Below are 24937 nucleotides of genomic sequence, written 5' to 3' on the forward strand. Positions count from 1 at the left end.
TCCATGAGGATTCTCCAGTCAAGAATACTGGAGTGGGTTGCCATGCCCTCCTCCAGGGGATCTTACCAACTCAGGGATCGAACCCAGGTCTTCCGCATTGCAGGAGGATTCTGTACCATTTGAGCTACCAGGGAAGTCCATGGGTCCAAATAAATTAGGAGAATTAATCACTTGCAAGTAAAGATAAAGTCCTTCCTATATTACCAAAAAATATTCTCATCTGATTACATTCTCAGTTCCAGGTACAAGTTGAGTAAATGAGAGGGAAACATTTACAGATACTGAATTTAGAGAGGGTCACAGGTGGATGCAAGAGCCCCTGAGATCCAGGGCACAGAAAGAGGGATGAAAATACTTGACTCTTAGTTAATGTTTAACAATTTCTTGATAAATAAGGTTAATGACTATTCATATCTCTGAATCTCAATGGACATGAATTTTTAATTTTTCTTAATTTTTTTTATTGAAGGATAATTACTTTACAGAATTGTTTTGTTTTATGTCAAACCTCAACATAAATTAGCCATAGGTATACATATATCCCCTCCCTTTTGAACCTCCCTCCCATCTCCCACCCCATTCCACCCCTCTAGAGTGATACAGAGCCCCTGTTTGAGTTTCCTGGGACATACAGCAAATTCCATTGGCTATCTATTTTATATATTGTAATGTAAGTTTCCATATTATTCTTTCCATGCATCTCACCCTCTCCTCCCCTCTCCCCATGTCCATAAGTCTATTCTCTATGTCTGTTAAATTCTGAATTTCCATTTTTCTAGATTACATATATATGCATTCAGTTCAGTTCAGTCCAGTCTCTCAGTCGTGTCCGACTCTTTGCAACCCCATGAATCGCAGCATGCCAGGCCTCCCCGTCCATCACCAACTCCCGGAGTTCACCCAAACTCATGTGTCTCCTGTTAGAATACAATATTTACCTTTCTCTTTATGACTCACTTCACTCTGTATAGTAGGTTCTAGGTTCATCCATTGCATCAGAACTGACTCAAATGAATTCCTTTCTAAGGCTGAGTAATATTCCATTGTGTATATATACCGCAACTTCATTATCCATTCATCTGTTGATGGACATCTAGGTTGCTTCCATGTTCTAGCTATTGTAATTAGTGCTGCAATGAATAATGGGATACATGTGTCTTTTTCAATTTTGGTTTCCTCAGGGTATATGCCTAGGAGTGGGATTGCTGGGTCATATGGTAATTTTATTCCTAGATTTTTAAGGACTCTCCATACCATCTTCCATAGTGGCTGTGTCAATTTACATTCACATCAACAGTGCAAGAGAGTTCCCTTTTCTCCACACTGTCTCCAGCATTTATTGTTTGTAGACTTTATGATGATGGCCATTCTGACTGGTGTGAGGTGATATCTCATTGTAGTTTTGATTTGCATTTCTCTAATAATGAGCGATGTTGAGCATCTTTTCATGTGCTTGTTAACCATCTGTATGTCTTCTTTGGAGAACTGTCTGTTTAGGTCTTTTCCCCACTTTTTGATTGGGTTGTTTGCTTTTCTGGCATTGAATTGTATGAGCTGCTTGTATATTTTGGAAATTAATCCTTTGTCAGTTGTTTAATTTGCTATTATTTTTTACCATTCTGAAGGTTGTCTTTTCACCTTGCTTGTAGTTTCCTTGGCTGTGCAAAAGCTTTTAAGTTTAATCAGGTCCCACTTGTTTACTTTTGTTTTTATTTCTGTTACTTCTAGGAGGTGGGTCGTAGAGGATCTTGCTTTGATTTATAATATCGAGTGTTCTGCCTATGTTTTCCTCCAAGAATTTTACAGTTTCTGGTCTTAGATTTAAGTCTTTAATCCATTTTGAGTTTATCTTTGTGTATGGTGTTAAGAAATATTCTAATTTCATTCTTTTACATCTAGCTGTCCAGTTTTCCAGGCACCATTTATTGGAGGGGCTGTCTTTGCCCAATTGTATATTCTTGCCTCCTTTGTCAAAAACAAGGTACCCATAGGTGCGTGGGTTTGTTTCTGGGCTTTCTATCTTGTTTCATTGGTCTATATTTCTGCTTTTGTGCCAGTACCATACTGTCTTGATGACCGTAGCTTTGTAGTATAATCTGAAGTTAGGAAGGTTGATTCCTCCAGCTCCATTCTTCCTTCTCAAACTGCTTTGGCTATTCAGGGTCTTTTATGTTTCCATATGAATTGTGAAATTTTTTTGTTCTAGTTCTGTGAAAAATGCCATTGGTAATGGCCATCTTGTCCCGGGCTTTCGTTTTTTGGGAGATTTTTTATCACAGCTTCAATTTCAGTGCTTGTAATTGGGTTGTTCATAGTTTCTATTTCTTTCTGGTTCAGTCTTGGAAGATTGAACTTTTCTAAGAATCTGTCTCAGTGGACATGAATTTGAACTCTGGTAGTTCAAACTCTGGGAGAAAGTGAAAGACAGGAAAGCCTGGCATACTGCCGTCCATGGGGGTCACAAAGAGTCGGACATGACTTACTGACTGAATAACAGCAACAACATCATACCACTGAATACTTGCTATTGTTGCAACTTATGGACAATGGAGTAAATCTCACAGGAATAGTTTTTATAAAAGGAATTTACTGGCTATATTTACTTAGCTTTGCCATCGGTTTTCTCAGTTTCATACCAGGAAATGTCTGTGTTAGTCATCTTCCCAACAGATACTAAATTCCTGATGAGCATAATCCCTCTGTAGTACCCACAATTTTGAAGCATTACGGACTTTGAAATTAGACCTGAGGATGAGTCCCTATCTAACACTTACTCATGTATTTCTTTGGAAAACTTTGTTAAATTCTCTGAATCTCAGCTTCCTCTTAGTGAACTTGCTATGATAAATTAATAAGTCAATGTATATAAGGCACACAGCATAATGCCTTGTACATAAAAACAATAAATTGTCAACATCACTAGTTCATGGAGTTCTAGCTCACAATGCCAGATTGCAAGAAAGTTTTCAGAATTCATTGAGAAAATGTATTTTAAGTCCATAGCACAAAATACTTAGAAAAATAAGTGGATTTTTTTCACCCACAAATTTGAGCTCTTGAGTATAAAGATGTATTTTACATGATGTCTGTCTCCACCACTATGCAGAGTGCATGTTGGGGGAAGTTGTCAAGAGATGTGATTGCAGGTTTGACCCAGGCATTGGAGGCTCCATATCCCTGTCCTTGGAATGTGTGTTCCACTTGCCTTTGACACTTCCAGATGCTCCCTCAAGGATACAACCTTGAGATAATAATGTGCTGATGAGATCATTTGGACTACATATGTAACTGAACTCAGTTAAGTCCTCTACATAAACTTTTTAAGATTCTGGTTGTGGGTATGGAGATCTACTCAATTTGTGACCACCTAAGATAAGTCTTCTATGTGAATTCCCTTGTTTATCAAACCTCCCACCTAAAACCTGGAGGGATCTACCTCCTTCTTAGGTCTCTACTTGTGCTCTCAGAGGACAGGAATACTGAGTACCAGAACCAGTTTCAGGTTCCACCTGGGAAGCACCCCCAGGAGGTTGCAAAGCCACAGTGTGATGATTTGAGTTAAATTTAGAAATTGCAGAGAGCTCACTTCAAAGCATGAACATATTTTAACCACATTATTTTTAGGCCTTTCTATGTTATCTTGTGCATAGAGTCCCATTGGGAAGCTATCTGAGAAGCACGTTGTTAGGGCATGTATTACTGAAGCATGCCTCTATTAAAGGAATCTTAATGTAAGCTTGAGCCTAGTCAAGATTGTGAAATTGGAGGGAAGTTGTCCAACAATCTCTGTGGTCAGATATGCACTGCCTGAGGTATTTTCCTTCTCCTGTTACATCCAACTAGCAATTTATGACTTTATTCTGCATGAGTAGAGACGTGTGAAGGTAGTACCAATAAACTTTTAAAGCTCAGTACCTTAAAACAACAGAGTAATTCCTTGCTCATGTTTCAAATCTATTTGGGGACAGTGAGGTGGGGATGGATTCAGTGCATTCTAGTCACTCAGGGACCCAGGTTGATGGAACAGCCACTACCTTTCTTACAATTATCTATCACCATGCAAAAGGAAAGAGTAAAATCTGGAGGGTCTCATTGTGAAAACTAAGAAGTCCAACCCAGAAGTCACCCACTCCATTTTTCTTATAACTCATTCTGCAGAACCAGTCATATGGTTCTCTTCCTAACAATAAAGGGCATAGAAGTATGAGCCCATCATGAGCCTAGAATGGGACAGAAATGACTATCACTATCATTTGGCCTGAAATAGAATTGATTGCTTTGGAATAATGAGCAAGTTTTGCCAATTATAAGACTCTGTCTCTTCAAGTCTTTTGTACGATTCTATATGTTCCTTACATTGATTAAGTAAACAGACTTTTGAAAGACAGAGAGAAATGAGCCTCCATCCCTCACCTCAGATGAGCAGACCAGTAATTATTCATCCATGCTTTCTCAATGCTCCGTTAATGTTGACATATTGCAGAGAATTCACAGTATCTCCCCAAGGAACAATTCTGCAGGAAACAAACTTGAAAATAAAATATTGTCTGCTATGCATTCACTGAATATGATGCATAAAGAAAAATATGATTACTCTAAATATTTTCATTGTTACTAACACCTACTTCTTAATGGTTTCCACAGCTTTTCATATTCCTAAAAATTAATTATATGAAGGCCAAGATCTTTCTAAGTAGATTCTCTTAGAATCTCAAACAGCCAGAGCGAAACAAACAGAAGACAGTGCAGGTACCAGAAGTATGAGAAATGGAGCAGTGCTGTAGAAGCAACCTGGTAGTTCACTAGGAAGAGGAAGGCTGTGTTTATAGCAACTACTTGGAAAATGCACGAATGCTGACCTTGAGGCTTCAGTGTTTGCCGCTCAGTTATGTCAAGGCAGCTAAAATGATTTGTATTTCCCATTTCTCTCTCATTTCAGTATAGAAACAGAATGTTTGCTAGTAGAATAACTATAAGTTACAGTCACTTGAAAGTTTTGTCAAATTATGTTGAAATAACATTTTGTAAGGAGAATTGATGGCCTCGGGAACATAGTGGTTTACAATAAGCAACTCAGAGTAATTTCCTAAATTCTCAATATAATACCAAGGAGGAGGGCAAGCCCACTTTAGCTGCCCAATGTCTGTGTTCCTTTTTAACAGTTCAGTCCAAATGGGCATGCATCAGTGAAGTCATATCAGATCAAGGTCATTGTCATGAGTGTACTTGATGACTGGGTATCTTATGACTTTCTTGTAAGATAATTTGATATCACTGACATGTTCTACTTGTATAAAACATCTTTCCCAGAGTGCCTCAGATCTTTATGGCTCTTAAAAAAAATTATGATTATTTCTTACTTAAAGAAGTATTACTTAAAGAAAATTTTCATTACTTCTAATTTTACTGATTTGGTAAAGTGGTCTAATCTGGTGTGGACTTTTGGGGATATGTGTACAAAGTTTTTATTGAACTATAATATTTGTGAATGGAATGTCTTGCAATCGCATTCAGAAGAAAAATGTTCAGTTGTTATCATCATGGTGTATTGTTAGTTTTTTAAAACTCGCATGTCTGTTACTTAGATATTTTCATTTTTTTAAACCTAGATAGCACATGATTTATTGGCGGTAAGCAAGCATAAGTTGGGAGAGTGTGATGAATATGCCATCAAAATGGGCTTTCCTGGTGACTCAGAGGCAAAGAATCCACCTGCCAGTGTCAGAGACACAGATTGGATTCCTGGGTAGGGAAGATGCCTTGGAGGAGGAAATGGCCACCCATTCCTGCATTCTTGCCTAGAAAATTCAATGGATAGCGGAGCTTGGCAGGCTACTTCCATGGAGTCACAAAAAACCAGACACAGCTTAGCGACTGCACATGTATACACAGAATAGACCAAAATGTGCAGTTAAATTATACATAATCTTGTTTTTGATGTATCAGATATTCAGGAATGTTTTTAGTACCCTTTGCTGTTAAAAATGTGCCTTAATTCAGCCACTTGACTTTAAAACATTGCTCTTATTTTTGTTATCTTTGATGCTCTGACCCTAAATTGTATATTATGATGCAATCTATCAGCAGCAGTCACAGCATATATTTTTTTCAATAGCATAAACCAAAGAGTTAATCAAATATAGTTCAGCACTACAGTTGTGTGCTAAAGGCATTTTAATCACACAATTTCTATGGCCCAAATTGTCAAGGCCTGCCACATGTTTTCTATTTCAGTTTGGAGTAAATTTGCACTTTTAATTATATGGATCATTTGGGGACCTTGTTCTTCTTCTGTTTTGGTTTATTAATAAACTTGCAGATAAAGAATTTTTAAGTGTCAAAGATTATATTCAACCAGCCTAGTTTATAGTGGAGTCAGTAAGATATTGTAACTGGTTCAAAGGAGAATTGGAAGAGTAGACACATATACAGACAATCAAAACACTGAGATGAATTTGTTAAACCAATGCAGAACTGATCAATGGCTAAAGTCAATCATCAGCAGACAATCATCCTGCCAGACAGTCACACATATTACTATGGTTTTTCTACAACTTAGAGGATATTTTTCAAAATAAATGCCTCTTTTGTTAAATACAGAATTAAAATTCTGAATTAGTACATATCTTCAAATTTACAAATGACAAGTTCAGTGGAAAGCAAATTTTATAAATGCCACAAACCAGGCAACATGAATATCTCTTTAAAGAAAAGAACAAGTTCAAGTGCATAAGGAAATGTCAATTCTTTTCTTTTCCATTTTCTAGGGGACTATAGATGCTTTCATGCAAAACACAGCACTGAGGGACATTCGGATACTAACTACCATCAGAGTTTGGTTAGTATAGTGGTCACTGTATCACTTCCCCCAGACACCCTCCTGATCCCTTTTGTGGGTATGAAGGCTAAATATAACCAAGTTCAAGGTTGGTAAAATTCAGATAAATAGGGGAAAGCAAATAAAAATAGAAAACAGACCACACAGGAAGATAGAGTGAAAGAAAAGAAACAGAAGGGAGAAAATATATCCAAGAAGATAAGTACCATTATTATAGTGATGGTAACTGAATGGGAAAATAAGAAATTTTTGACCCATTATATGTAAGATTAAAGTGATAATATAATTGTCATAAGAAAAACTCCAAGGACTTCCTAATGTGTATTAAATAATAGTAGGCTATCTATATAAAAATAGTTTTATAATAAGTTAGCAACTGGCATTTACTAAGTAAACTTTTAATATGGATGAATTAGAATAAATTTATTAATAACCTAGCTTCTGTATAAAACAGAAGTAAAAGTTATATTTGTAGCAGATTTGATTGGGGGGTATTCTGCTTTGTAACATGTTTGGAACTAGTTAAATAAGCAAAAAATAATCCACTAAACAAAATCCAGTTAATAAAAGATAAACTGACAAATAGACCAAATATATTTCAAATATAATTTCATTATGAAAGACATGTAGAGTACAAAAAGAAAATATTAAGATAAAATTTGAGGCTCTCAGATTGATTTTAAAAATGTAATGTCAGATTTTATATCTTGTAAATATTGCATTAAACATTAACAATATGATTTAACTGGAGAAATTAGTTCTTTATGATCTAGCCTTGGTTTTATATTTTGATATTGCTTTCATCTTAATAGTTCTTCAAAACATACATTGCTACAGATGAGATGCAAAAATGAGTCCTCCTGGGTGGAAGAGAAAGGATAATAATTCTTGGGATTTTTATCATGACTCACACCCTGCAGTCTCAAAATGCTTTTATAGGATTATAATACTCACCTGTGAAATACACCAACTGTACTGCACATGACATCTATGTTATTAGAGGGAATTTGGGGAAAGACAATACAATGCCCAGTTTATATATGACACATGAACCAACCCTCCTATTGTGAGCTTTGCTTTTTCCCCCTCACATCTGATTGAATGTCAGACTACATTCTCCCTCTTGGAATCAGAATCCCACCCTCTCTGGAGTTGCTCTATACATACTGAGTTATCTAAAAGTCTCACCAGTTCATCAAAGTGCCAGGCGCTCAGTTGTGTCTGACTCACTGCGACCCCATGGACTGTAGCCCACCAGGGTCCTCTGTCCATAGGATTTTCCAGGCAAGAATACTGGAGTGGGTTGCCATTTCCTCCTCCAGGGGAATCTTCCCAACCCAGGGATCGAACCTGGCTCTCCTGCATTGAAGACAGATTCTTTACAATGTGACCCACCAGGGAAGCCCATAATGAGACAATTCCTGGTTTTTCTATTAGTAGAAATTGTGATGAGGTAATTCTGATTGTCTTAATCATTTACCAGTTTACAGAGTATCAGAGGCCTAGATATCCAAGAGTCCTGAGATCTGGGATACAACACAAATATTGAGCTTCTAGGGACTCTAAGAAAAGTGACGGGTTAATCCATGAGGACAATTCCATAAATATTGCATTTAAACAATATATGTAAAGGAGACAGACTGAGACTGACAATGATTATAAAGATGCCATTACTGTTTTAAAAGTGGTATGCATTAGAAACAGCAGTGGGACAATTAATAAGACAAAAACCACTAATCCTATCACTCACATTCTAAATAAATGAAATCTCTTAGTTCTTTCGACAATCATTAAATCCTATATTGCAAAAAGGCTGCCTTGTCTTATATTCTACTGTTCATCCTGTCTTTCCCTGTCTCTCCTCAGCTCTCTCTTTCCTCTTTCACTCCTTGCTCTATTCTCCTCTCTCCCTGCTTCTTCACCCTTTTCTCTGAAACACAAATGTTTTCTCCCATTTGGTTTTGAGGATGTTGTAGAGTGTCTTTGGAAGAGGTTAACATGCAGCAGGTGGTCTACTAGCCCCACTCCTGTCACAGCAACAAGCTTCATTCCTGGGCTTTGGGGGCTTTCTCCTACAGAAGGAGGATTCAAATGTCAGTAGCTCTCACAAAGCACGTCTTCATCAAATCTGAGGCACTATTTCCCCAACTGCCTTAGCCTCAGTATGCACCCCCATCCTTAATTTGGGGCACCGATGGTACTTTCCAAATTAACAGGACCCATTGGAACACAGGTAACTTCATGAGATACACATTCAGCTGAAAAGAATATATCTGTTCAGTGTGATCTGCCCTTGAATTCTTAACCGATATTCTTGCCTTTTCTTATTTTCTCTCTGCCTTATGATGAGGCTACATTCTGTCTGTTTTCTCAGTCCTACTGGTGCATTTGGAATGGCCAATTATTTCAGAGTAAAAGTGGTTCAAGTCCTGATTCCATTATCTATCATGTGTGACCTCAGGCAAGTTACCTTAATGGTACCTAGTCCTGCAGCTGTAGGGGATTCAGTGAGTTCATACTTGGAAAGCTTTCTGGGTCCAAAATCAATATTCTGTACAGCATTTCACTTCTGATATTGCTGCTAATTAGCTATAAGACCATAAGCAATACCAGCAACCATCCAAAATCCCAATTTCATTATCAGTGAAGTCCCTTCCAATTGCAGTGCAAACTGCAAAGCAGTTCATTCATTCAACAAACATGGGTGGAGCAAGTCAGGCACTATGAAGACTGCAGTAAACAAGGCAAAAATTGCCCCTGCTTCCCCAAAACTTTTGATCTGATGGGAGAGACTAGGCTACCTGTGTGAAGAGCAGAGCCTATGATTTGGGGAACCACCTTACTCCAGGGAAGTTTTCCCTAAGGAAATGACATTTAATCTGAGAATTGTGGGTTGAGTAATATTTAGAGCAATAAAATGGCTCTAGGTAGAAAGAGCAATAAACAAAAAGGCTCACGACCCAGAGGGATGGTATGGGGAGGGAGGAGGGATGAGGGTTTAGGATGGAGAACACATGTACACCTGTGGCAGATTCATTTTGATATATGGCAAAACCAATACAATATTGTAAAGTTAAATAAAAAAAAAAAAGGCTCTGAGATGAAAGGTACTTGGGATGTTCTGAGAACTGAAAGAAAGCTAGCAAAGAGGGAGCAGAGTGAGAATGAGGAGGAGTGGAAGGGAGTGAAGCTGGGAAGCAGCTCCATCCTAGGGGCCATTAGTCCTGGAAGCCACCCCACATCAATAGGAAAAGCAGGATGTTTACTGTTTAGTTGTACCTTCTGGAGAAGTCTTCAACCCTCACTTTTCAGGTCATTGGCCCTAACTGAACTCTAGAAACACCATTGCCAGAGATATAGGCAGAGGACAGGTCTGGAGGATCTCAAAGTATTGTGGTCTTTATCCTAAGAGCAATGAGCAGTATTAAAGTATTTTAAACAGGAGTATAAAATGATCAGGTTTTCACTTTAAAATCAATTAACTGCCCTGTAAAGGCTAGGTTGAAGGAGTTGTTCACTCACTAAGTCATATCCAACTCTTTGCAACTCCATGACTGCAGCATGCCAGGCTCCCCTATCCTTACTATCTCCAGGAGGTTTCTCAAACTCACATCCATTGAGTTAATGATGCCATCCAACCATCTCATCTTCTGTCACCCCTTCTGCTCCTGCCTTCAATCTTTCCCAGCATCAGGATCTTTTCCAATGAATCAGCCCTTTGCATCATGTGGCCAAAGTATTGGAGCTTCAGCTTCATCATGAGTCCTTCCAATGAATAGTCAGGGTTGATTTCCTTTAGGATTGACTGGTTGATCTCCTTGCTGTCCAAGGGACACTGAAGGAGACCTAAGACCAATTAGCAGTACTGCAAGTAAAAGATGATAGAGGTAGACACTAGGTGGTGGCTGTAAAACTGAGAAGAAGTAGATGGATTACAGATGGATGTATTCAGGAGATAAAGTTGGGTGTGGAAGATAAGGGATAGAGATGATTTTAAAATATTTTCTGAAACTCCTACAAATACTAATGCTCTGTGAAATTATTCATATTAATTCAACAAACATCTTTTGAGTACTTGCTGTGTCTAAGGCATAGTTCTATCACAGTACAGTGGTATTATGTTAAACTTAAGTAGCAGCCACTGACTTAATTTGAGTTCAACTTCAGAAATATGGGTCACCAAGGAATAACATTAAGGAGTTCCATAACCTAGGGCCAGAAGGAGAAGGAAGTAATTTTATTATACCAGTTTGACTGAGGATTAGTGTGGCAAGCAGAAGATGGATGGCTTGTACCAGATAGTTTCTGCTGCACACAAATTCTAAAAATAAAACATGCCTTCTTAAAATAAAAATTTTAAAAAGGCCAGTGACTTCAACTTTTGTCTCATTAATACCCAGATCTAATCAAAATGAGTTAGTCATATGTTGGACTAATTGATGACTGATTTCAATTTGGACAGTTTCCATCTTAGTGAGCAAGACTCAGAAGCATTTTATTTGGTGAAAACTATTAAGCTAAATGGGAGCTTCCCTGGTGGTTCAGACAGTAAAGAATCTGCCTGCAATGCAGGAGACCTCTGTTTGATCCCTGGGTTCGGAAGAGCCCCTCAAGAAGGCAATGGCTACCCATTCAAGTACTCTTGCCTGGAGAATTTCATGACAGAAGAGCCTAGTGGGTCTAAAGGCAGATTGAAGTAAATATCTCTAACATCTGACTAATCGAATGGAAATCAAAACTTCCAAGTATAAACCCAGCATAATAGCTTGATCCTGTGATGGGTTTCTAAATGGCCGTCTGTGATCTTCTAGTTGAGCTTATTGCTTTTAAGCTCATTCCAGCAGGCCAATTGGTCTCTTCTAGGGATAAGGCTCGGAGAAGGCAATAGCACCCCACTCCAGTACTCTTGCCTGGCAAATCCCATGGGCGGAGGAGCCTGGTAGGCTGCAGTCCGTGGGGTTGCTAAGAGTCAGACACGACTGAAGCAACTTAGCAGCAGCAGCAGCAGGGATAAGGCTATATATATGGAGCTCAGGTGCTGGCAGGTTGAGCATTTGACAGCAGCAGTAACTAGAACAACCATGGTCAATGGGAGCCCACATAAGCCCTGCACATCAGCCTTCATCAGTATCACCATGTCTACTACAAGAGTCCATTGTGCTAGCACAAGAATGATTGGAGACAACAGGATGACGTCAACTGGCTGAGTCATTCTGTCTCCTTGGTAATTTAGTGCCTCTTCCATGATAGGTGATTTCTGTTCGGCACTGATATGTGATACAAAGACCTTCATATTTTATGTCCACTTCTTTAGGTTATCCACATGTCTCTTCTCCAGACTTTCTTATCCCTGATCTTCAAGTATTTATTTCCACAGGCACTTTAAATATGCAGCTAATCCATTCACCACTACCCATGAGTCTATGTATATTCTCATTTTAGGCCACTTTTAAGAAAGAATAGTACGTACTCTATAAAGCTCTGCTTGTTGGGAGGACCTACCCTCACGATTGAATGTTGGAGCCAGTCCTCAATAGGATTTTAGTATTCAACGGTCTTTTTTTTTTTTTTTTAGCTTGCACTTACACATTGAGTCAACCTATCCATAAACTATAAACTAAGCTTGGTCTTTTTTGTCCTCCATCAGCTTGTTATAAAGGGATGCCTTGCCCCTCCACTTTCATGGCTATAGATGTAAGGTGAGGGCGAGGGCCCATGAAAGTGCCAAGTGAGAGGTGGGTCTGGTATACTTACTTCTGTAGCTTACTTGTGCCTTCCAGCCAGCTCTATGCCTGCTTCCAGGTATTCCATTTCTATCCTACAGTGAATTGTTGCTGGGCATATTTGATCTTGGGCTTCCTTGGTGGCTCAAACAGTAAAGAATCTGCCTGCAATGTAGGAGACCCAGGTTCTATCCCTGGGTCAGAAAGATCCCCTGAAGAAGGGAATGGCAACCCACTTCAGTATTTTTTGGCCTACAATTCATTGGGTTGCAAAGAATCGGACACAACTGAGCAGTTAACACTTTCATATTTGATCTTATGACTTTGTAGGTCTGACAAAAGTCAACTTATGAGGAGCAACTCTAGCCAGATAGTTACTTATTGCCTCATGATCAAAGTTTTCATTTTCCATGTGCCTGGTAGCTTGCCAAGAGCTGCTGTCTGAATGTGTAATTCTCCCCTGCTCAAGGCATGATTTTGCTCTAGAACCCTGTATGCTCAGTCACTCGGTTGTGTTCGACTCTTTTTGACCCTATGGACTACAGTTCACCAGACTCCTCTGTACATGGGATTTGGGGATTTTCCAGGAAAGAATATTGGCATGGATTGCCATGTCCTCCTCCAGGGGATCTTCCTAACACAATGATCGATCCAGCATCTCCTGAATCTCCTGCACTGGCAAGTGAATTCTTTACCACTAAGCTACCTGCTGCTGCTGCTGCTGCTGAGTCACGTCAGTCCTGTCCAACTCTGTGCGACCCCATAGACGGCAGCCCACCAGGCTCCCCCGTCCCTGGGATTCTCCAGGCAAGAACACTGGAGTGGCTTGCCATTTCCTTCTCCAATGCATGAAAGTGAAAAGTGAAAGTGAAGTCGCTCAGTCGGGTCTGACTCTTAGCGACCTCATGGACTGCAACCCACCAGGCTCCTCTGTCCATGAGATTCTCCAGGCAAGAGTACCAGAGTGGGTTGCCAGTTGGAAAGCCCCAAAAGATTAGGAATATTTAATCAGGTGAAGAACCAGAACCAGCTGAAGTACTTGCTGAGAGTGAGCAAGAATACTGGAGTGGGTTGCCATTTCCTACTCCAGGGGATCTTCCCAATCCAAGGATTGAACCTTCATCTCCTGCGTCTACTGCAATGGCAGGTGGATTCTTTACCACTAGTGCCACCTGGGGAGCTCCTAGGGAGGCACATTAAGATTCTCCTAGCTTTAGTGGAATAACTTATCAGACTATCAGACCATAAGGCATATTTTACAACTATCTTTTCAAACTGAAAGATGTACAAAAGAGGTGAGCTTTTTTAATTATTATTATTAATAGATGGGTAAAACAGATTTCATACTTTATATTTGCATAGGAGCTGGCCACTTTATAATTGCTTGTCTTTCAATGGGTAGTCTCAATTAGCACTGAATTTTAATATTTGCACAAACTCATCTTACATAGGTGTCTAATATGTTTATCTGTTCCAAACTCCCCTAGTCCCATCACATATTACCAACACCACCACTATCACTATTATACGTATTTGCTAAAAGAGATCTGAAAGTATGGTTGTACCTTGATTTTATGCTTCAGCAATTGGAAATTGGTTTGTCATTTTGTATTTAACATAGCAACCGTCATGACAATTTGATTTTACTGGTTAGGTGGTGTTCGGTTCTTTGCATATGTCTATGGTATGAAGGTTGCTATGACAGCAGAACAAGGAGCAGAAACCATGAATTCTTAACAGATTGCTTATGCTTATGAAAAAGGACTTGTGGGGCAAACTTTTAGGAAGAGCTCATAGGTTTGATTATTTAAATTGTTGGGTATTTGTAGGAATATAGGTCATGACTATATTCCAGAGATATGAAGGCAGTAATCAGTCTGTCATGACGGGTTGAATACCCTTAGCTCTATTTTAGGCTTATGATTTCAGAGTTATTTTGTACAATTTGATGGAATTCCATTGAGTCACTACTGATTGATCCTTTTTCATGTGGGTCATCAGGATCTCCCTAAGTGCTCTTTGAGGATTCTAACACTATGAAATGAGAAGAGGAATTTTATTGTAAGTGGTTTCAAAAAAGGTAATTCTTCTAGTGAAGTAGGAATACAGAAAAGAATACCTAAAAAACACAGCAGAAAAAAGAGTTTCTTATTTTATGATGACTCTGAGATTATATTCTGGGCTGATTTCCATATGCCTCAGTTAGAATATGAAAAGATGTGTATAATTTGAAGAAAACATGATTTCTCCATAGAAATAAATGGGTTTGGGCCCTACTATATCAGCAAGACTGCTCATTTATAAGGCAGGCAACTTGATTTCTCAAAAAACTACTTTATGTCCTTTTCATGTCACTTAGACTTCACATTCATTTTTCCCTTTTTCCATAAATTATTAATAATAAAAATATGCATTTACTAGATATTGTAAAATGTGTATGGTAGATATCTTATTTTGATCAGTAGTATCATGGTTCTTAAAATAAATTTTACTAGGTGATCAAGCGTCCCTGGGAAATATTCCAAGGGCATCAAAATTCTGTCGTTGACTTCCTATAGAAAACTATGAAGCCTTTACCTTCTATAGTGGCTGGCACACACCGAAAACAAAACAAAACAAAACAAAAAATTGATGAATGACTGTTCACATTGTGAGAGTTATTATCATGATATTGAAGCCACCACAGGGTTTCCCTGGTGGTTCAGTGGTAAAGAATCTGCCTTCTAGTGAAGGGGACATGGGTTCGATCCTTGGTCTGGGATGATTCCACGTGTCGCAGAGCAGCTGGGTCCATGTACCACAACTTCTGACACAACTATTCCACTTGTGCCCTAGACCCCAGGAGCAGCAACTACTGAAGCCTGAGAGTCCTAGAGCCCATGTTGCACAGCAAGAAAAGCCACCGCAATGAGACGCCCGTGCACTGCAACTAGAGAGTGGCCTGCATACTGCAGTGGAGAGTGGCCTCTGTTCACCGCAATTATAGAAAAGCCCGCACAGTAATGAAGACCCAGAACAGCGAACAAAATTAAATAAATAAACAATAAAGTCACTACGAAAGTTATTTTAGCACTTGGTAGCTCCTTGTTACTGACTGCAGAAGATCAAGTTTGTAATCTGGTGGCAGACGTGATATATAGTTTATGGAGAACTAAGTAAAGAGACACTCCATAATTTTTATATCATATCCTAAGATAAAATAATTTCTAACATAGCTGGACACATAATCATCAGTGCTAAAATAGAATTATTTAAACATAGGTAAGTAGTGGTATATGATATTTTCTGAAAATTAAACAAAGTATTATTAGATTTAATTTTAAAATGCTGTTCCTTGAGGAAGGACACTGAGGAAATGTCACTATAAATTGTGATGAGCAGATAAATAATTGTGGGTATTCTGAAAGGGCTGGTTAGATGTTTTCAAGGTCTATAGTGATTAAATACATTGTTTGCTATTGTTGATTTAATGATGTCTAAGGTCATATTAGCACCCCACTCCAGTACTCTTGCCTGGAAAATCCCATGGACGGAGGAGCCTGGTAGGCTGCAGTCCATGGGGTCGCTAAGAGTTGGATACGACTGAGCGACTTCACTTTCACTTTTCACTTTCATGCATTGGAGAAGGAAATGGCAACCCACTCCAGTATTCTTGCCTAGAGAATCCCAGGGATGGGGGAGCCTGGTGGGCTGCCGTCCATGGGGTCGCACAGAGTCAGACATGACTGAAGTGACTTAGCAGCAGCAGCAGCAAGGTCATATTAAAACTTGCTACTTTCAATATTCTTTATACAAGAAAATACCTCTTAAAAATCTGTGAGAAATATGTAACCAATGCTGTATTTATTCCCTGGGCTTCCAGCTCACGATGACTATCCTCTGTGACTGTGACTCTACCTACCCTAGAGATTCTGGATCCTTCCAGGTGACATAGAGTTAATGCTGATGAGCATGATGCTCTGGAGTCAGACAGACCTCCCAACTCAACCAGTTACTAGTTGTATGACACCCAAATTACTTGGTTACACTAAATCTTTATTATCTGTAGATAATAATCTGGGAATAATAATTGGATTATTGTGGAGATTATTGTGGAGATTAAATGAGATAATACAAATTACATGCTTTATGGACTTCCTTGGTGGCTCAGATGGTAAAGAATCTGTCTGCAATGCAGGACACCTGGGTTTGATCAGTGGGTAAGGAAGATCCCCTGAAGAACAGAATGGCAACCCACTCCAGTATTCTTGCCTGGAGAATTCCACAGAGGAGCCTGGAAGGCTATAGTCCATGGGGTCACAAAGAGTTGGACACGAAGGACTGATGAACACACACATGCTTTATATGCAGTAAATCTCAATAAATAGGAGCAATTGTGATTGACATGGTTCATGGCATCGGGCTCCTGATGTGTAGAGTTAAGGCTACAGCTTGCTTTAAATATCAGAGATCTTTTTGTAAACCATCTGGTCTTGAGCCTTGATTATCAGAAAACAGCATTATAGGCCCACTCCTACAGCCTAAGTGCTCAGACTACACCCTCCATGCAATTATACACAGACACACACACACACACACACACACACATTCCAACAGAAATGAAATAAGAAATAGAATTCTCCATGCAAAATAATAGGACCATGGATAAATAAATGGATGGACCCTGATGCAGTGTTAAGAAATAAAGAAATGAAGACCCTGTTCTCTACCTTCCCACTCACTCAGGAGAGCTGAGGTCCTGCCCTCTCATAGAAGATGTCAACCTGTTCCTCCACAGAGCAAGGGAGACAAGCCTAGAGCTAGGTAGATACTAAGCCTCAATGGCACCTAGCTAGTGGGTCCACTTACCAACCAAGCAGACACGCAGAAGTCTGGAAAAAGAAAGTGAAGACAGTATAAATAGAGGCAGTGTTGGCAGAAAAGGAAGAGAAGTTGCAGCAATTGTTTTTCAGGAAATTAAGATCCTGGCCACAGTGGTCCTTGTACATAGAGGCAAGCCTGATTCCAGTATTCATTAATCAGGAAATCCTGAAAGGACACACTGAAGAAATACATAAAGTACTTATACTTATACTTATCCCTCCGCTGGTACAACGGAGGGATCCTAAAAGAAAAGTAGTCAAAGGAGCCAGAATTGGTTACTGGTAAGAAGGAGAAGATTTGAGAAGAGACTGTTCCTTCAGATCAATTTGTAGATACCTCACTGCTAAGCCTTTGGTAGATGTCAAGCGCATCTACCTTCCCCAAACTGCACATACACACACATTATTTTGCTTGTCATTTCAGAGGATTTATAGAAATCTGGAGATTCCCTCTTCTCCAGTAGATCAGGGTTTGGATGCTGAATCCCTGCTCTTCTGGGACATAAAATGTCTTAGATTTAGTCATTGCTTCCTAGAAACTCACTGTTTCTCATTTTTATATTCTTTACTTTCTTCCATCCCTACTCTGCTTAAGAAATAAATTGTGCAGGATGTTTCCCTAACTGTAATAATAAACCAATGAGAAAACATAAGAAACTCCTTTTTTCTGACTTATTGTGCACGGCCTTCCAGTGGTACATTAGCCAGCAGTAATAATAGCTCAGTGCTCTCCCAGTCAGGATTGGCTTTTAATCTTAAAACTAATACCACATTGCAAGGGAATAGATGAATATAAGAACAAAGACAGCAGACATGCTGAACAGCATCAAATTGTGTCCAAGGAAGGCCACAGAGTTATACAGAGAGAATTGCTAAAGATAAAGCTTTAAATTTAATAATAAGATGTGGGAAAGGTCTTATTCATTAAGGCAAAAGATATAACACCACCTTGTTATGATTTTTCACGTTAAAAATGTGATTCATCACCAGTCGTGATATGCATTTGTGAAGAATACAATAATAACTAAACTGTTAAACTAAAAAAAAAAAATAATAACTCAAACCAGTCATAGCATGACATGGCTAATCTTCCACGTGTTAGGGCTTCTGGTGTGTCTGTTTGGGTGGGCTGGCTAATTTATCAAGAAAACATAGGCTCATACAGGACCAGTACCAGACAACTATAGATCAGGTGTTAGATTACCTAGGAATAACTTTTTAAGTATACCTAGATGCTTGGTATCGAAGAAGGCAATGGCACCCCACTCCAGTACTCTTGCCTGGAAAATCCATGGACGGAGGAGCCTGGTAGGCTGCAGTCCATGGGGTCGCTAAGAGTGGGATACGACTGAGCGACTTACTTTCACTTTTCACTTTCATGCATTGGAGAAGGAAATGACAACCCACTCCAGTGTTCTTGCCTGGAGAATCCCAGGGACGGGGGAGCCTGGTGGGCTTCCGTCTATGGGGTCGCACAGAGTTGGACATGACTGAAGCAACTTAGCAGCAGCAGCAGCAGCAGATGCTTGGTATACTCCAGTTAAACTAGAACCACTACAGGTGGGGCCTATGTGGCTACGTTTATTGACAATGCCTTAGGTGATTCTAAAGAGTAGCCAGGTATTGACATACATGTATTTATTCTTTTTTAAGGGCTCTTCCCATTTAGGTTATTACAGAATATTGAGTAGTGCTCCCTGTACTATAGCACAGTAGGTCCTTGTTGGTTATCTATTTAGAATAATTTTTACTGGAGTATAACTGCTTTACAATATTGTGTTAGTTTCTGCTGTACAACCAAGTGAATCAGAAATATGCATACATATGTCCCCTTCCTCTTGGACTTTCCTTCCACCTCACCCCACTTCCCACCCATCTAGATCATCACAGATCTCCCTGTGCTATACAGCAGCTTCCCACCAGCTATCTACTTTACACACGATACTGTATGTTATCTGTTTTAAATTTAGCAGTGTGCACATGTCAGTCCCAATCTGTCCCTCTCTCCTACCTTCTCCCCGATAACCATAAATCCATTCTGTAAATCTGTGAGTCCACTTCTGTTTTATAAATAAGTTCATTTGTAACATCTTTTTAGATTCACATATACGTGATATTATATATTTGTCTTTTTCTGTCTGACCTACATTGCTCTTTGCTGTACACCTAAAATTAATACAACATTGTTAATCGACTATTCTCCAATATAAAATAAAAATTAAAAATAATAAATAAATGCATTTTAGAAAGAAATGATTGTAATTAACTATGACAGTAGCAGAAATTAGCCTGTGGTCTAAATGATGTTAATTCAGAAATAATTATAGTGAATTATAAGGATTTTCAACTGAATGTAAACATGAATGTCTCCAAAAATAGCATAGCCTCACTATTCAGCAAACTTTTTATTTATTAACAAAGTAGCTATCTTTCTGTTTTGTTGTTGTTGTTGTTGTTTTCACACTTGTGATGACATAGCTGCCAGGAAATTTTTTTTATTATTTATTTTTGGCTGCGCTGGGTCTTCGTTGTGTATAGGCTTTCTCTAGCTGTGGTGAGCCAGGGCTACTCTTCAGTGTCGTGCACAAGCTTCTCGTTGCAGTGGCTTCGCTTGTTGAGGAACATAGGTTCTAGGCATTCAGGCTTTCATAGTTGTTGCTCCCAGGCTCTAGAGAGCAGGCTCAGCAGTTGTATTCCACAGGGTTAATTGCTCTGAGTCATGTAGAATCCTCTTGGATTAGAATCCTCTTGAATCAATCGAACCTGTGTGCCCTGCATTGGCAAGCAGATTCTTAACCACTGGACCATCAGGGAAGTCCCAAGGAAATATTTTAAATGGTAATAAATGGAATTTTTAAGTTAAAACTGTACATAGCCAAAGGAAAAAAAAAAGAAAGGAGTAGTTATAATTGAGACCCTACTGCAGACCCTCTGCATCAACTTTGGATTTGAAGGCAGTCATTTTCATGGTGTCTCTGATTGGAGTCAGTTGTTTGCCCTTTAGGGAAAATTGTTGTTGTCTATTTGCTAAGTCATGTCAGAAACTCTTTGTGAGTCCAGGGACTGTAACCTGATAGGCTCCTCTGTCCTTGGAATTTCCCAGGCAAGAATACTGGAGTGGGTTGCTATTTCCTGCTCCAGGGGATTTTCCCTGGATAGAACCTGTATCTTTTGGGTCTCCTGCATTGCAGGCAGATTCTTTACCAGTGACAGGAAATGGTGAAAGCTAAATCTAAACATTTCTTGCTTTTGCAATAATTTGAAGATGATAGATTATTGTTAGTGCTTCATCTGCTTTCCTTCTCAGCTATGTCATCTGACCTTGTTTGAGCTTTTCTTTATAGATTCTGCCTCAAAAACATCCCATGGGTCAATCATTCGTCTTGCATATTTAATGTTTAATACAATTAATGGAAAAGGTATTTTTGTACAATTTGTCATCTTACAAATATGTCCTGTTATAAAGGTTATTTTTAAATAAAGAGTGTAGTTGAGAGCCTGTATGAAGAAATCAGTCTGTTTGCAGATAAACAAAGTTAATCTACCTCAGACAAGTCTCAAACCCTATCTGCATAGGGCTAGATTTTGCAGTTGGAAATGACCTACGAATTAGTTGGTACACAAACAACTCTTGACTTTCTCTAGTTTTCTCCCTCCTTCTTTGATTCTATCTACATCCTAGTATAGGCCTCCCTGGTGGCTCAGTGGTAAAGAAAAGTGAAAAGTGAAAGTGAAGTTGCTCAACTCTTGGGACCCCGTGGACTGTAGCCCACCAGACTCCTCCATTCATAGAATTTTCCAGGCAAGAGTACTGGAGCGGGTTACCATTTCCTTCTCCAGGGGATCTTCCTGACCCAGGGATTGAACTTGCTGCTGTTGCTGCTGCTAAGTCGTTTCAGTCATGTCTGACTCTGTGCGACCCCATAGATGGAAGCCCACCAGGCTCCCCCATCCCTGGGACTCTCCAGGCAAGAACATTGGAGTGGGTTGCCATTTCCTTCTCCAATGCATGAAAGTGAGAAGTGGAAGTGAAGTCACTCAGTTGTGTCCGACTCTTAGCGACCCCATGGACTGCAGCCCACCAGGCTCCTCCATCCATGGGATTTTCCTGCAGGCAGACGCTTTTACTGTCTGAGCCACCAGGGAAGCCCTCAGTGGTAAAGAATCTGCCCCCAATGCGGGAGATGCAGGAGACACTGGTTTGATCCCTGAGTAGGAAAGATCTCCTGGAGGAGGAAATGGTAATCCACTCCAGTATTCTGGAGTGAACAAAGGAGCCTGGCAGACTACAGTCTTTGGGGTTGCAAAGAGTCAGACGTGACTTAGTGACTAAACAACACCATAGTATAGTCTTACTAGGATGTGTTTTCTACCATTTTTCATGTCACACATTTAGAAAAATTAATTGTGCTCAATCCTTAGTATTTAGTATCTATTTCCCTTAAATTAGTTTTCCTGTTAGTGTTTCATCTGTTTTCCTTCTCAGCTTATGTCAACTGATGTTGTTTGAACTTTTCTTTATAGATTCTGCCTCAAAAACATCCCACGGATTAATCATTCATCTTGCATATTTGATGTCTAATACAATTAACGGGAAAGGTGTTTTTGTTCAATTTGTGAAGAACAAAGGAATCTATGCTTTAGAGATGTTCAATGATTTGTTCAAATGAAAAATAAAGTTTTAAACTAGAAAGAAGATATTGTTCTCTATAGTAGCATTCACCAAATGAACTAGGAGTTTGCAGTAAACTAAGTTTATAGTCTGAGATTGATAACATTGATAATGTGTGTAAATAGAGTGTGAATGAATCAGCCCCCTAAGGAGAAGTGTTGTGATGCAAAAAGCATGGGTGTGGGAGTTGTGTGATTTGAATTTGAATTCTAGTCTGTTGCTTGCTAGTTTTGTGACTTTGGGCAAATTCTTAACCTTTCTGGGTGAACTTGCTTGAAAGAGTGAATGGAAATAGTTCTCCAAGTGAAGGCAAAAGATCTGGGCTCAAGCCATGTCTCTTTTCGCAGGCTTCGTGACTTAGATCAAGTTACTTAACCTCTCTGAGCCTACTGAGGGTAATACCAATCTTACCTCACTAGGTTGTTGTGAAAAAATAAAGGAAAAAAATAAAGAAGGGAGTAGGAATTTAGTAAATGTTTGGGGTTATTTTAAAGCATATAGCTTTGTGGCAAATGCAGAACAATAAAAAAAAAAAAACAGTTTTGGAGTCATGGAGAACTGGACAGCTATATAAATTCTAGTAATTACCTAACTTCTCTGAATTTGTCATGAGGATAAATAAAAGGTATTATATATACCTAAGGAACTTCCCTACTGGCTCAGTGGTAAGTAACCTGCCTGCAAATGCAGGAAACTCAATTTCCATCCCTGGGTCAGGAACATCCCTTGGAAAAGGAAATGATAATCCACTCCAGTATTCTTGCCTGGGAAATCCCATGGACAAGGAGCCTGGCAGGCTACAGTCCATGGGGGTCTCAAAGAGTTGGACAACTCCCAGTGACTAAACAACAACAAGACAGACCATTACCATTATCCTCGGTCTCAGGTATGTGTGGGAATTAACGAGGTCAAATTAAGAGCATATTTCACAAGCTAATGCCTTCACCTAATTGTTTCTTATAGATCCACCCTTTACGGTGGCAGAGACACTATCTACTCCCCCATTTTGCCCACTTACTATTAGGCAAGGCTATAGGACTTCTCATCACCGGCTTGTAAACAGAAGTGACATGTTTGTTATGACCACTTAGCCTCTCCTGATGAATACACACATCTTTTTTTTGCCTACAAGCTTTCTGGAAGTAAAAGTGAATTTCTAGAAGCACTATCAAATATATCCGCTTATCAAGGGGCATCCAGCAGATCCCACTGCCACTTCTTAAGCATCTGCTACCTCCCACCAAAGGTCTCTATAGTTACCTGCAACACACTTCTGCTATATAATGTCGCCCTGCTTATTTAACTTATATGCAGAGTACATCATGAGAAATGCTGGGCTAGATGAAGCACAAGCTGGAATCAAGATTGCCAGGAGAAATATCAATAACCTCAGATATGCAGATGACACCACCCTTATGGCAGAAAATGAAGAACTAAAGAGCTTCTTGATGAAAGTGAAAGAGGAGAGTGAAAAAGTTGGCTTAAAGCTCAACATTCAGAAAATGAAGATCATGGCATCTGGTCCCATCATTCAGGGCAAATAGGTGGGGAAACAGTGACAGACTTTATTTTTTGGGGCTCCAAAATCACTGCAGATGGTGACTGCAGCCATGAAATTAAAAGATGCTTGCTCCTTGGAAGAAAAGTTAGAACCAACCCAGACAGCATATTAAAAAGCAGAGACATTACTTTGCCAACAAAGGTCCACATAGTCAAAGCTATGGTTTTTCCAGTAGTCGTGTATGGATGTGAGAGTTGGACTATAAAGAAAGCTGAGTGCCAAAGAATTGATGCTTTTGAACTGTGGTATTGGAGAAGACTCTTGAGAGTCCCTTGGACTGCAAGGAGATCCAATCAGTCCACCCTAAAGGAAATCAATCCTGAGTACTCATTGGAAGGACTGATGCTCAAGCTGAAACTCCAATACTTTGGCTACCTGATGGGAAGAACTGACTCATTGGAAAAGACCCTGATGCTGGGAAAGTTTGAAGGCAGGAAGAGAAGGGGACAACAGAGGATGAGATGGTTGGATGGCATCACCGACTTAATGGACATGAGTTTGGTGATGGACAGGAGTTGGTGGTGGACAAGGAGGGCTGGTGTGCTGCAGTCCATGGGGTCACAGAGTCGGACACAACTGAGCAACTGAACTGAACTGAACTGACATACTTTTCGGGCTTCCCTGGTGGCTCAGATGGTAAAGAATCTGTCTGCATCACGGGAGACCCCAGTTCAATCCCTGGGTGGGGAAGATTCCCTGGAGAAGCAAATGACTATCCACTCCAGTATTCTTGCCTGAAGAATTCCATGGACAGAGTAGCCCATGGGATTGCAAAGAGTTTACACAACTGAGCAACTAACACTTTCACTCACTTCACACATTTCTCACTCAATATACTAAAACTGTTTGTCAGATTGTAATAAATAGGAGATGTAATTCTCTCCCTCATGTATGTTACACTGCATTAGAGGAGTAGCAATACATTCTGGTTTTAGTGGAAATGCTCTTTTAGGGCATACTCTCTCTTACTCTCACCTGACTCTCTCTCTCTCCCTGACTCAGACAGAGTCCAAATCTCTAAGATGGCAGAGTAGAAGGTGTACTCATCTTCTCCTGCTAGAATACCAAAATCACAACTTGGTGCTGAACAACCATCAAAGAATGTTGGAACCCACCAGAAAAAGACACCCCCACACCCAAGGACAAAGGAGAAGCTGCAACAAGAGTCCATGAGCAAGGCATAAATATAAGTCTCCCAAGGAGTGAGCAAAGTCTTCTCTCCTCTTTTCTGATGACAAAGGCTTTGATATGGGTTAGGCACATGATCTAGTTCCTTCTTTA

At 39.6% G+C, this 24937-nt stretch overlaps 2 long non-coding RNA genes across 3 annotated transcripts in view; one reads left to right on the forward strand and one right to left on the reverse strand.

Moving 5' to 3' along the window:
* The window catches only part of LOC147375901 (uncharacterized), a 64013-nt gene extending 41897 nt beyond the window's left edge, over nucleotides 1–22116 (forward strand). For both annotated transcript variants that reach the window (XR_015160578.1, XR_015160579.1), the window contains 2 exons: nucleotides 15397–15822; nucleotides 21948–22116. This is a non-coding gene — a long non-coding RNA (uncharacterized LOC147375901). The remainder of the gene's footprint in view (nucleotides 1–15396; nucleotides 15823–21947) is intronic.
* Nucleotides 19814–24937, reverse strand: part of LOC147375902 (uncharacterized) — a 47990-nt gene continuing 42866 nt past the window's right edge. The window contains exon 3 of the long non-coding RNA XR_015160580.1: nucleotides 19814–20195. This is a non-coding gene — a long non-coding RNA (uncharacterized LOC147375902). The remainder of the gene's footprint in view (nucleotides 20196–24937) is intronic.

The sequence above is a fragment of the Bos grunniens genome, chromosome 3, assembly GCF_055505025.1.
Source record: "Bos grunniens cultivar Pamir isolate PY7600 chromosome 3, Bosgru_T2T1.0, whole genome shotgun sequence".
In the NCBI taxonomy this organism is placed as follows: domain Eukaryota; kingdom Metazoa; phylum Chordata; class Mammalia; order Artiodactyla; family Bovidae; genus Bos; species Bos grunniens.